The sequence below is a fragment of the Hemiscyllium ocellatum genome, chromosome 12, assembly GCF_020745735.1.
Source record: "Hemiscyllium ocellatum isolate sHemOce1 chromosome 12, sHemOce1.pat.X.cur, whole genome shotgun sequence".
In the NCBI taxonomy this organism is placed as follows: Eukaryota; Metazoa; Chordata; class Chondrichthyes; order Orectolobiformes; family Hemiscylliidae; genus Hemiscyllium; species Hemiscyllium ocellatum.
This window is the reverse complement of record NC_083412.1, coordinates 64,410,818-64,425,747: the sequence shown is the minus strand read 5'-3', so window position 1 is coordinate 64,425,747 and position 14,930 is coordinate 64,410,818. Positions and strand designations below refer to the sequence as shown.

Genomic DNA, 14,930 nt, shown 5'->3' with positions numbered 1-14,930 from the left:
CTGCTTAAATGTTATCAGAGATATTAACTCAACATCTCTTTCAAAAAGTGAATTTCACTCCCTCCGTGAAAAAACATTCTCCTCTTAGCCTTATCCAGTACTTGCTATGCCATATTGGTTATTTACCTCTCCATTAACTGAAAGAATGCCTCTGTGATCACCCTGTCTATAACCCTCAGTCTGATATACCTCTAAGAGGTCCCCTTAGTTGCTGTCAGAATGTCTTGACCATCCTCCCTATATTTAAGTCCAGACCATTAAAGTACACCACAAAGAGCTAGGGTCTAGCACTGAGCTCTGCAGAAACCCACTATTAACAGACTTCCAGTCACAGAAACATTTCTTTCTCATTACTGTCTGCTTCCTGCCCCTCAACCAATTTAGCATCCAACATGACAGTTTGTCTTGGATCCTGTGGGCTCTTATTTCTTGACTGGTCTGCCATGAGAAACTTTATCAAAGGCTTTGCTAAGGCCCATGAGGATCACGTAAAATGTATTATCCTTGTCAACGCTCCCACTTACCACCTCAAAAAATTCAAACAAATTTTCCAAACACAATCTCCTCATAACAATCCATGCTGACTACCCTTGGTTAATCCTCATCTTTTCAACTGCAGATATCATCTGTCAGATTTAGTTCTAATTACTTCCCCACCACCAAGGTCAGATTGACTGTCTTGTAAGTTCCTGGTCAATCCCCTCCTTGATTTTATTAATGGGCCAACATTAGCAGTCCTCCATTCCTCTAGCACCTCACCTGTGACTAGGGATGATTTGAAAACTACTGCAAGGGTCCCTGACATCTCTTGCCTCAACAGCCTAGGATATATCTCACCTGAGGATTTCGTCACTTTAAAGGCTGCTAAACCTGTTAGTATTTTCTCTCTATCTTTGTGTCTTTTTTAATTTATTATTTTCTAATATCTCAGTCCTCCAGGCTGATGTCAATACCTATATCGTCCTTTTCCATTGTTTCAACTAATTCAAATGCAGTTAAATCCTGCCTTAACTAAGGTGACCAATACTGCACACTAGACTTCAGATATGGTCAAACCTGTAACCTGTATAATCGCCTACTTTTCTATTCAATTCAGTTTGCAATGTTTGAGAACATTGTAATGGCTTTCCTATTTACTTGCCCTGTTAGTATATTAGCTTTTGCAACTCATACATAAGCACACCAGATGCCTCTGCATGCCAGAGCTTTATAATCTTTCACCATCTAGGTAACACATTTTATCACTCCTCTCAAAATGGATGGTTTCAATTTTCTCACGTTCTGCTTTTCTTTAGTAAATTGTTCATGGAATGTGGGTATTGTTGCCTTGGCTTGCATTTATTCCTCTCCTTAATTACCCCAAGGGTAATTAAGAATCAATAATATTGCTGTGGTTGTAGCCAAACCATTCCCAAATCGCAGTTTCCTGGATTTAGGTTATCCCTGGCTATTGTGCCAATATTATCATTAATTAACAGAGTCATCCTTCCACTTTTTCCTAGCTTCATGTCCTTTCTAAAAATTCTATAACCTTCAATCTTCAGACCTCAATCTAAGTAATTTTGCAGCCTTACTGTTGCAAATGTTGACCAAGAGACTTAGGAAATGACAAATACAACTATTCAAAGCTTCACTATTAGTCCTCCCTGAAGCTTGTTGTAATGGAAGATTGATAGGACTATGATGTGATTGTACATGACTCAACCTTAAAACATTTGCATGATCCCAGCTACTGTCTAAATGGAGACACCTCACCATTTAAAAAGACTAACATCCAGAAAGAAGATTGCCTCTGAAAATATCTTCCTCCAAAATAGTATATACAGAATTGTAAAATAATGGGAACTGCCAATTATATTGAGAAATTTAGTGGCTTTGAAAAAAATCCACCCGAGAAATGACATTGCTGATAATGCTGATATAACGCAAGTCAAACGAAAGCTAGATTGAATATAAGAACATCAGAAACTGTAGTAATCCTAGTGCCTTCTCAACACTATCCACCATTCAACACGATCATGTTGATCGTTTCTCTCAGCTGCATTTTCCAGCCTGTTCCTCATATCGCTCAATTTATTGAGAGATCAAAAGCCTCTATCTTCTTTAATTACTTTTCATTTAGTCTTTCGTCTACATGGCTATCACTAACAATGTTGGCGTTTAATGCTTTTGAACTAAATAACTCACGAAACCCGAGATTGTACCCCCAGGTTCTAGATTTCCCAGCAAGGGTAACCCTGTGTTTATCCTGTAAAGCTTTTCAGGATCTTCTATGTTCCAATGACATCACTTCTTGTTCTTCTAAACTCCACAGAATATGGAGCCAATTTACTCAGACTCCAACAGTTTTTCCCTTTGTCTCCTTGCTGTTCACTCACCTCACTCTTTGTGGCCTGCTCACAGCTTGCATTCTCACTTCATTTTGTATCATCAACAAACTTGGGTACATCACCTTGGCCTCTTTGCCTGGGTTATAAATGTGGGATGTGAATAACTGAGTCCCCAGCATTGATCCGCTTGTTACAGCCTGCCAACGTGAAGGCCTCATTTATCCCTTCCTTCTGTTTTTGACTATTAACCAATCCTCTCTGCAAAACTAATTTATCACCCAAACTCCAGCAGCCTTGTCTTGCATATTGCCTTTCTGTGTGACATCTTATCAAGTGACTTTTTAGCTATCCAAATGTATTATATCTACTAATACCATCCTCAAAAAACACTATATGGTGCAATTATTCTAGCAAGGAGCAAGGGCTATAGGCCAGTCAGTCTAACTTTGGTGGTGGGGGAACAATGGAAACAATTCAAAGGGACAAAATTAATCTGCAATGGAGACACAGGGATTAGTCAAGAACGGTCAGCAGGGTTTTGTTAAGGGGAGGTTTTGTCTGATCAACTTGATTTGAGTTCTTCAAAGAGGTAACAAATAAAATAAATGGCATACAGGTGAGGTTAATACTTTCAATGTAATCTAATTGGACTTCAGCAAAACTTTAGATAAAATCTGAAAGGGAGTCTGATAGTGAAGGTAGGAGCCAATGAGATCCAAATAAATGTGGCATATTGAATCCAGAATTGGCGGAGTGGCAGGAAGCAGAGGGTGATAGTCACTTCATAAAACCATGTTGGTTTTGTCTGATATTTTTAAGTGTATTAGGAAGACTTCCTTAACAACAAGATTCCAGCATTTTCTCAATAATAGATATCAGGCTAAGAGGCCTGCAGTTCTCAGGTTTCTCTGTCTATCCTTTCTTGAACAACATTGCTCCATTTGCCATTTTAGAATTCAGCAGTTGCCATGTCTGGAAAGTACCATGACCATGAGAAGGGGTTAATTGGCTCCCTTTTGTTCAAGTTCTTCCACTGGGCACGACAAAGGCTGTTTTTTAGAAGACAATATATCTCTCTCCAACTAAAACGTCGTTAACTGGATTCTGAAGAAAGGTCACTGGACCCAAAACATTAACTGTGCTTTCTCTCCACAGATGCGACCTGACCTGCTGAACTTTCCCACCACAGTTCTTTGGTTTTCTTTGTGAACTATTTATTTTCTGGAAACCATTAGAAGCCAATGAACAACAGTTTCTTCAGTCATAAAACAGAACAAATTAAGCTGTTAAACTCAAGGAAAATAATAAAACACCAAGTATATGGCGTTTAAATTCACACACACACACACACACACACAGTTAAAGTGGAATAATGACCATCTTAAAAAGAGTTAAAAGAAAATTTAGTTTAGTTTAGTTTCCTTTGGTTGGTCTTAACTGTAACTTTTTAACCCAAGTTTGATGTTGATTAGTTGCTTTATTGACTGCATTCAGACTTAACAAATGTACAATTATTGAAAATTCACAGTTCCTTGGTTTTTCCTGTGCTGTTTCTGTGGTAAATTTCTTCATTATCTGCCAGAATGCTTTTGGATCCTCCCCTGAAATATTGGTTTCAGTATGTATTACCGGGAAGTTCTTTGAGTAGCTCTTTGTGTGACAGTCAGCCCAGTCATACTCCGAATGGACCATAGGGTTGATCTCTGATTCAAGAGAGATTGGTTTAACCTAAGAGTCACCACATATCAGGATAGGGACGAGGTTACAAAGTGGAGTCTTTCCCACATTTGCTGAGGTTACCATGAAGATCCTAACTGCTTTAGAAAGGACTGATCTCCAAAAATCCTCTGCTCTACTCCACGGCCATTTTTCAAGGGCATGAGCAAACTGAAGACTTACTACCTTCTCAAATTCCTTAGCCTCCATTGTACTCTTCCAAGTCAACTCTAGTATCAAGTTTAAAATGCTTTTGGATTTCTTCCAACTGTGTAGCCGCTTCTCTCACTTTGACAATCCATCCTTCCCATTCAGCCAGACACACTGTCTATAATGGCCCAATCTCCCCTCTCTTCCTCACCTTAATCCCTTAGTTCTGGTCCCATTCAGTTGGAGACACTTCAATTCCTCATCCTGGTCCCATGTTAATTGCAATGTTACTGGTGTCCCTTTACTTGGGCATGAATGTGGATTATGGGAAAACTGCAGTCATCAACCACTTTCTTAATCATGCATCTTGTCAACTCCCATCCCGTTGCTAATATTTCCTCCAAGTCTAATTTAGTTTCCAGCCTAATCTTTTAATTATTTGACCTGAATTTAACTTTTTTTTAGACAAAATCAATTCTTAAAGAGTTGTTAATGATAGATAACGGTAGATACTTTTCAGTTCTACCTTCCTTCAATCCAAATTTAACAGAATCAGAAAGCCAGCTTATCAACATTCTAGTTCCAATATCTATAACCACCTATTCCATCTGAATTTCACTCAGTTTTATCACAAAACTGTGTGAACTTCATCTTCCTTGTGGCATACTGCATTGCTCACCGTTTGCAGTATGTTTTCAGTGTGGTCTAAAAGAACTTTCAAAAGCATCTCATTGCGGCAAGTTTATATGAGTGGAACTACCTCTAAGCTTGTGGATTTCCTGTGCAGTAATGGTGCTCTGCATCTTATCATAGTTTCATCTACCACCTAAGTGCAGAGCTGGTTGAAAGACTGAGGCACCCACCTAGTTTGCAAAGCAACCATTCCACGCATCTGCTTTTACAGCAGTGCATACATCTTGACCCTCAACAATGGCGTTGTGGTGACCAAGTTTAAAAATGGACATAATTCATATTTGGTTGCAAATTTGACTCTCATTTAGAGTCATGGTGCAGATAATTGAAAACTGCAGCAAACACAATCATAAAAAGGCTACTATTTTACTGTTTTCTTAACAGTATTACAGGGTTGAGAATAAGTTGAAGCCAAATAAAATGTCTTTATATCAAGCAAACAACTATTGATATTACAGGACTATATATTAATTTGACTTGTATTTTTAAATTTATAATCTGTTGCTCAGTTTTTTTCCACAGAGGAAATAGAATATTTATTTATACAACTATAGTTGAGACACTATGAAAAACTGACAAGAAAAAAACCCCAAAAACAGCATCCTCAATGCCCAATCAAATTAAAACACTCAATATTAAAATAACCAGCAAGTAAAGAACAATATTTTTTTTCACTTGGTATCTTAAAATGTACATTCGTAGCTTTTCAAAGCAAATTTGAACCTCGGCATTCAGCCTGATAGAAAATAAATAATTTGGTGGATGGATTGTGTTGCTGTATCAACAATTTTACTTCATCACTATTGATAACATTTCAATTAGCCCACAAAAAAATGGGACTATCATATGGTATCAAGAGTTTCTGTACCATCTTATGTTAGGTCCTTGTCAGGAAAACACTGTCTGCAGTGAAAAGAATATACAAAACCGATTCATCTTCACAAATTCAACTGCAGTCATCCCAAATGGGACGCTGTCCTTTGGTTTCCTATGGAAACCTTTTTAAACAGAAGATCTGGAATCTGGAGCCTGGACTAATGACACTGCCAGAAGTGTAGTAGAATAGAAATTCTGTTCATCACCATGGCTCTGCAGTGCCCCAGTTCCAATGCCAAGAATAGAGTCTATTAGGGTCATTCATCACTATGATGCATGCTGTGGTTCCCTGTTGCCCCAAGAGGAAGAATCACAGAACCCGAACGGACAGAATCAAAATATTTTGGTGTTTATTCTCTGGATTCTCAGGGCCTTTCGGTAATCCAGTCATCAATTACCATTGAGCTTTGCGATCTTTGTGCCTTCACTAAGCCCAGAGTGGGAGAGCTGCAACTCTTCTTGACTTGGTGTTGAGTGGGGCAGACAGAACATATTCTCTCTTGTCAGAACTGTCCACCCAGTGGATTGAGAGAAAACTCAGTGCAACTAAATTACGATCCCTCACCAGAAATTCAACCAAATTCTGCCTTTACCCAACCAGTGGCAGAATTCTGAGCACTGGATATTTGTCTATTTTAGATTTATATCATGCACTTCTCCACCACTGCCCAGGTCTGCTCACATTTCTAAAGAATTGGCATGAGAATTCTGAATTTGTCGTCAAGTTAAAAGTAATTGGTGGTTTAAATAAATATGTTGCGGGTCCAAGTTTAAACATTGCATTCACTAAAGAAAATTCCATTTTTTATCTGGATTTCTTGATATAGAAATAATGACCTGTATGTATGTAGTGATTTCATGAGCGACCAAGGGCGTCCTAAAGCATGCAGTCACTATTGGAATGTAAGAAACACAATAATCAAGCTGAGCACATGATGGTGATATTTGTGATATTGATTGTGAGTTAATATTTGCTAGGACACCCAGGATACACTTCCTGTTCTCTTTCAAAAGAGTGTCATAATATTCTTTGCATCCACCCAAGAGGCAAACAAGATTAACATCTCAGTCAAAACATGGCACCTTTAAAAAAGTTAAACTTCCTCAGTATTGAAGCAGAGTAACAGCCTTGACTTTCGTGGTCTTGGGTGGAGGTGGACTTGAATCCACAACATTCTGACATTCTGCAAAAGCGCTACCAACTGAGTCTCAGCTGATATGTTCAAGTGACTTCTGGATACTTCATTTCACATAATTTAAAAACCTAATGTTGTCCATCCCATGCTCAGCATCAACAGAGCATCGTTGTGAATTGGAGATAGTGGAATTGACTAGAATTTACTTCTTTCTGATATGGTCTCCTTTCCATTTCCTCAGTGATTTTGTCAACGGTTTACAAAAATTGTTGACATCTTAAATTCATCAATTTAAACAAATCCAGAACTGGGCTTTGAACCCCAGTCTTTGTTTTATAGAGCAAGGAGCTCCCCATGGGCTAATTTGAAATTTTGTCAATTTTCTGAAAAAGAAGAAATTACATTCACATATTTCCTGTAGCTGAATTCTTTCTAAAGATGTATCATTTTTGATAAAAGGCTAACTTGATAAATTATAACACATAAGATATTCACAATACCTCAACTACTCTACATTTGGGATATAATTTCAGTAAAGTCACCATGTCCTAAAACAAATACTTGTTGATGAAGAATTTAAAAAAAAATTACTTACCTGAGAAGACTGAACAATATCTTTTACAAGATTTTTCTATATAACAACTGCTAGCTTTAATTTGGCTGCACAATCCTTCAATCTTAAATTTAGAAATACCATAATTATTCACAATCCATTGCTCAAAGTAGTTGTTACAGAGCATATGGAGTCTGCATCTTATTCATGAGCATTTTTGAAATCAATAGACAACCAGTGAATATTTTTGTTAAGCTGAGTGGAAACTAAAAAACCTAAACCATTTTCAGTCAACACCCACTGCGCTGTTTCCTGTTAGTCGAGTATCGTAAATTCCTGTTAAATTACATTGTTTCGTCTACAACATGTATTATAATCTGTTTGCACACAAAAATATACTTCTTTCATATTTTAAGGTATAGTAATAAGCATTGGGAATACAAGTTTCCAAGAAACATTACAATTGCACGTTTTAATTTTCGCTTTCGAAACCATTTTACAGCACCCAAGTAACTGCCATTTTAAACATTTTGCACAGCATTCAACAGAATAACATATAATATTTTCCTGTCAAACATACCTGTTAATACTTCAGCACAAATTTTTCGCAAATAAATGTTTAAAAGGATAAAGCCATTTACAAAAACCACGGCTGGTACTGCATCTGTGTTAATGGCACTCGGATATGTTGGGGTGCAGGTGTGCATTGAGGCGTCCGTATGACCCGGAAGTTCTGCTTGCCCTTATTTTCTATGTGAAGACGTCCATTTGCTTACGTTTTTGGTTCATGAAAATTTTGAAATATGAATCAGCGTTGCACTGTACAAGGCCAAATATTCTTTACCACTTACATTTTATTCAAAGCCAAATAGTAATGGAAATCAATTCACAGATACTTACAGCATAGAATAAGGCCATTCGTTCCATCCTGTCTGTACCAGTCAAAGATCAGACTATACTAATTCCATTATCCAGTTTCTGGTCTATGTCCCCAGAGCCTATGGCAATGCAAGTGACTATCCAAATATAGTTTAAATGATATGACAGTTTCTGACTCAATTACCCTTTCAGACAGTGAATTCCAGACTCCCACCACTTTCTTATGCCACTCATAATCTCATACACCTCTATCGGGTCTCCTCTCGACCTCCGTTGCTCTGGGGAAAACAACCCCAGCCTATCCAATCTCTCCTCTTAGCTCAGACTCTCCAGCCCCAGCAGCAATGTGTAAATCTCCTCCACACATTCTCTAGCGCACTCACATAGAGTCATACAGCACAAAAACAGACCCTTCGGTCCAATCAGTCCATGCCGAACATAATCCCAAACTAAACTAATCCCATCTGCCTGCTCCTGGCCCATATCGCTCCAAACCTTTCCTATTTCTGTATCTATTGAAATGTCTTTTAAACATTGTAATTGTACCTGCATCCACTACTTTCTCAGGAAGTTCATTCCACACATGAACTACCCTCTGTGTGACAAATTTGCCTCTTATATCTTTTTAAAATCTCTCTCCTCTCACTTTAAAATCTTTCCTATAATGTGATAACCAGAGCACATATACACTCCAGTCATGGGCGAACCAGTGTTTCGTACAACTCCTGCATAACTTCCCTGCCTCAGCTAATAAAGCTAGTATCCCGTTAGCCTTCTTAACCACCTTACTGACCTGTTCTACGATCTACAGGGATCTTGATTCAGTTGAGCGTACTCAGTAAACTTAAAAATGCAATCTGCCATTAAAATCCTTTATCAAAAATCAAATGTGGTGAAATCTAGTCAACATTAACACCCTTGCCATCCTGTTCACTTCTAATCATCGCTTTTTAAAAATTTCACATAGACATGATAGTTGCTGACAAATGTAGTATGGAGAGATGAAAGAGGAGGGAAATAAATTATTGTTGGTATCGTCATAAATGCTGAAGTAATTGACTGAAAAAAAATCGATATAATATTCTTAATAATCATGTTATAAATGACATATTAAGAACGGGCCCTGGCAGTGACACATTTTTTAACTAATTAAAAGCTCAAATTTACCGTGTATAACTGGTAAACATTAAATACTTAAACAGTATACTTAAAAAATACTCAAAAAGAAATGCAAGGAGGATGAAGGAATCTTAAAACCTACACAAAGGAACTTTCTCAATCAGTTATTTTCCAGTCCAATGAGAAAGCGGACCAACTGAAATCTAGCTTTCGGGAGTGAAGTCAGACAATTGCAAGCTATATGAGCCAGACTGAAACATGGTAACAATGATCAACATATCATCAGCTTTAATGTGCTTACAGAAAAGGATAATCAAAATCAAAATATCAAAAGATAAACCAAATCAAAATATCGAACCAGTCAAAGCCCGTTTCAATAACTTCATATAAATCTAGTACAACCTGAATCAAAAAGAAGTTCAGCTGTAATTGAGAATGACAGTAGGAGATAGTTTGGGTCTCAGTCAGGAGCATTCACTTCTGGAAGAAGATGGGTCATCCAAAGTTTGAACTCTCGTCTTGACAGAGAAAGAGAACCACAACCATGAAAGGTGGCTTATGCCAAACGTCAGGCAGAGAGTATAATCAAATCCAGGCAGAATACATAGACCTTTTTCTTTACAGAATGCATGGGTTGAGGACATTACTGGCTAGGCCAACATTCATTGTTCATCCCTAATTCTCAGAGTTAACTACATTGCTCTGGGTCTGCAGTCACATCCTGGGCCAGACCAGGTACATTGGCAGTTTCCTTCCCTAAAGAACATTTGTGAGCCAGATGGGTTTTTTTCCAACAATTGACAAGGGATTCATGGTCACCCCTGAGACTCTTAATTCCAGCTCTTTATTGAATTCAAATGCTACCATCTGCCATGATGGTAGGGGAAGTGCAGGGGAACATTGAAAGGGGTGGAAGACATGCAAAGAGAGAATGACAAAAGAATACAACGTAACAAATTGTTCAGGAGCAGACTGTTGCTCAAACCTGCTCGTGCCAGGCAATAACTCCATTTTCCTGCATATTCTCCATAGCCCTTAATGCCCTCATGCATCAAACCAACTCTCAATTTAATATGACCTAACCTCCACTGATCTCGAAAAGAGAGCATTCTAAACACTAGCCACATTCCAAGAGAAGGAATCCTCCTTAAAACTCTCTCAACCGTACAAACCTCAGCTGGAGTATTGTGTACAATCCAATTCAGAATGGATATCAAGGCTTTATAGAGGGTACAAAAGCAGCTAACCAGGATAATACAAATGATGATGATATTCTGTTTCTAAGAGAGACTGGAGGAAGAGGGATTTGCAGTACTTGGAGCAGAGGAGATTAAGTAGAAATCTAATGTAGCTATTATGAATGATTTTAAGATAAACAATTTCCTCTGGTAACCAACGGTCAGGGACTTCAAAAAGAGGCAACAGTTCGGGAGAAATGTAAGAAGGAATATTTTTCATGAGAAAAGTTGTTAAGATCTGGATCACACTGCCTGGAAGGGTGATGGAATCAGTTTTTGTGGAATAATTCAAAGGAGCATGTAATTGAAGATGATTCATTAGCAGTGTTACAGGGAAAATGGCTGAGTTTGGGACTAAGGTGAAAAATCCTTTCAAAATGCTGATGTAGGCCTGATATACTGAATAGCCTCTTTCTTTGCTGAGGGTTCAACAGCTAATTTTACATTCAGATGCCTTTGACCTTGTAACTGAAGCCAGTTTGAAAATGATTCAATGCTACAATATGCTCAATACACTACAACAAAACGTTTTGTGAGCTACTTTGTTACAATACTTGCCAAATTATTTTATCAGGAACACTGGCTTAAGACGACTAAAAATATTTGAATTAAATGTGATTTAGAATGTTTTGTTTTCATCGGTTGATGAAGGTTTGATGCTGTACAATTAAATAAAAACCTCTACTTTAGCACCGTGAACCAGATCTTAACAGCTTTTCTCATGAAAAATATTCCTTTTTACATTTCTCCCGAACTGTTGCCGCTTTTTGAAGTCCCTGACCGTTGGTTACCAGAGGAAATTGTTTATCTTAAAATCATTCATAATAGCTACATCCAGAAAATGTCAAAGACATTATGTGAATGCAGAAGCTTATTATATTAAATTGCTGTATATTATTTTAACAAAGTTATTACAACTTCTTGAAAATAGATTAATGATGTTAAATCAAAACCCTGAGTACTGTTCTAACATTGGACTTCTGCTGACAATACAAGAAATCTCACTGCCCAAATGTTTTTAAAATATATGACAAAGATAAATGTCTATCTGTCAACTTGTCAATCTATTTAGCACTCATCAGAAGTAGAGACTTATAGAATTTTGACCTGGTAGTTAATCTGTGTGTCAAGAAAATGAAAAATGACTTTTAATTCTTAAAGGGTTTAATGAGCAATATGTTCCATGTTTACACAGTTTTGCGTGTGGAGTAATGACTAAGTATTTTTAAACTTTTGATTGAATCATTAGATTTCTAGTTACTTCAGCAGATGTCACATTTGGCAGATCAGCTATGGAAACCTTGTTAAGATTTTCTAGAGTTTGTACAGCTTTGTCATATAACACACCATCACAAGAGGTTCTAAAAATTAATAGCTGCATAATCACAAATAAACGGCTGAAACAGATGTCTCAAATCTGTAGTCAAGAACACACAATTGTATTTTGTGACCTAGCTGTAGGAAAGGTGCCCTCCTTGCTATTCCATAACACTGTCCTAGTAAATCAACATTTCAATTTCCCATAGAGGGGCTCAAAACATGCACAAGTGATGTAGTGAACAGGCTACCAATGATGGTAATAGTCCTCTGTGGTTTAGTAATTAGACATGCCTTAATAGCAGATGGCATAGCTGTGTGCTCATCTCTCTGCAGAAAAAGTGTTTGTTGGCACCAGTTAAGAGCAATGTGACTTTGCATACGATTGGTAGCATTTAGATTACGGTGCCAATCACTGCAACATGTCTACTTCCGAGCAGTATCACTGAAAACATGACCTTGTGGGCGGCACGGTGGCACAGTGGTTAGCACTGAGACCTGGGTTCAATTCCCGCCTCAGGCGACTGACTGTGTGGAGTTTGCACATTCTCCCCATGTCTGCGTGGGTTTCCTCCAGGTGCTCCGGTTTCCTCCCACAGTACAAAAATGTGCAGGTCAGGTGAACTGGCCAAGCTAAATTGCCCGTAGTGTTAGGTGTAGAGGTAAATGTAGGGGAATGGGGTCTGAGCGGGTTGTGCTTCGGCGGGTCAGTGTGGACTTGTTGGACAGAAGGGCCTGTTTGCACACTGTAAATAATCTAATCTAATGTGAATATGGTGCTTCTGAAGAAACTCATACTATTATAATTATAGAACTAGCTCAGTGACAATAAAGGAACAGCAATATGTCCAGGCCAGGATGGTACAGGCATGTGGTAGTGTCCGTACAGATTTCCTGCTTTTGTATTGTTTGGTGGTTGAGGTTGCTTGGTGAGTTGCCACAGTAGCTTCAGCAGATGGGTAAATGTTGGAGTAGAGCATATTGGTGCTGAAAGGGTGTGGATAATATAGATCGCTGGATACCTGCACTAATGGACAAAATATCAGAAGCTGTGTTACCTAACTTTGTTAAAGATTTCCCAGTATTCCCATCTCATCTCAATTTTCTTTAAAAAAAAACCAAATCTGTACATATAAATTATATTAACTTCATGGTATCAGTACAAAAGGGCTAAAAGAAGCACACTTATACAGATTTACAGTGGGGGTGGGGGTGGGGGGGTCTATGCTTGTCCTACAGTACCTAAGCAAAATGTTATCGACAATTGTCTCAAAAACTGGATTATTATGTTAAACTGTTGTCTATGTGTTCATTCCATAACGGGGCGCTTAATCTTTTCTCCCGTGTTTCATATCTACAGTATGCATCTTATGTGGGGGTTCAAACAAAACAGTGAATGGAAACAATGTGATCTAAGTAGGTGACAGCTCATTGTTCAAGAGTCAATACAGAGATATTGTAAACATACACTGTGTGGAAATTCACACTCATCAGATAAGCCACTTCAGCTTTCTGATTAATAAAGTGATCTTGAGAAGACCATGTATTTATGAGGGCTGGACCGGGGAATCCCTGGAGGAATCTAGAAGCTAAACAGATGTTTCCTTTCATGTTAAATCAATTGACACATTTTTTTTCTGCGCTGAAACATATGGAAGGAAACCTGCCTTTACTTCTGCCGGTGTGAGCATCATCGTCCAGGTTAATGCTTTTCGTGTGCTGTGATTAGAAATGGTTTGTGCATGTCAAGCATCAAAAAATGCTCAACAAAAGTAAATAATTCAGAAGGTAATTTACAGAATTATGTGTGTTGTTCTACTTTGCTGGTTTTTCTGCTGGTAACCGTTCTGGGGACAAACAACGTAAAGAGGTTTCTGCTGCTGCTATCATTGCAGGTGTTACAGCATCAGAGGACCGAGATCCCAGTACCACATCTGACACTAGCAGTAACTTAATGCAGACTGCTTTTGGAGCAATAGTAGCTTTTGCCACAACAATGAAAGTACTGAAACTGTTTATAACCGCTTGCTTGTTGGGACTGTCTCTAGTCACTGGCATCAGCAGCTGACTGTGATATTAATTGACAACGGACAAGATGAACAAGTTCCATTTGTTATGCAATTTAATATATTATCCTGAAATATCAACACATTGACCCTGAAATTCCTAAGAATGCCAGCACTGTGCTCACTAGTGCCCTCTGTTGCTGATACAGTCAAAGGGTGAGAGCCTTATAGGAAGGCACATAATTAATGTGGTATGCGGGTAAATTCAGTGTTGTTGTAAGAAGCCTTATTGGGATACAGTATTGCCCAAGTAGCCTTGATCCTCCTCCACCTCCCATTTATCAGCACCTTTTAGTAAAGTGCCTAATCAGCAAAAATTAAATCATGCCTTACTTTGGGTTTAGGCTGGTTATACAGGTCTGACAGCATCTGGAGAGAAACAAGAGTTAAGGTTTCAGATTGAAAAGCCATCAACCTGAAACATCTACATCTCTCTTCACAGATGCAACTAGACCTCATTTACATTCAGCACTTTCAGCTTTAACTTTGAGTTCTCCAGCCTCACCATATTTTGTTTTGGAATTAAAAACAAATTAACTACTCACTCAGTCATTGCAAGGCAGATGCTGCATTCGCCTACATAGGAGTCATAGCAATTCTTCATATGAGAGATATTTCTGAGAGATATGATAAATCATAACATTAATGTATTTTTTTTCTCTTTGCAAATTAAGTCCTGATTTACTATGCCAAATCACATAAACTATTTGAGTTTGAGATGGAGCCATTATTCCTTAATTCATTATTGGACTGTGGGAGTCACCAACATATATTATTGTTTCCTATTTCAGCTCAGCATTCCACTATTAGTGCACTTAATGTGTTTACACTCTATTTGCTAAACAAATGGGCCCAAC

General features: G+C 38.1%; 1 protein-coding gene across 1 annotated transcript in view; it reads right to left on the bottom strand.

Annotated features, from left to right (window-relative positions):
• Window positions 1-8,142, bottom strand: part of cd247 (CD247 molecule) — a 50,948-nt gene extending 42,806 nt beyond the window's left edge. The window contains exon 1 of the mRNA XM_060833111.1: window positions 8,035-8,142. The gene's annotated coding sequence lies outside the window, so the exon portion shown is untranslated. The remainder of the gene's footprint in view (window positions 1-8,034) is intronic.
• Between the last annotated feature and the right edge of the window lie 6,788 nt (window positions 8,143-14,930).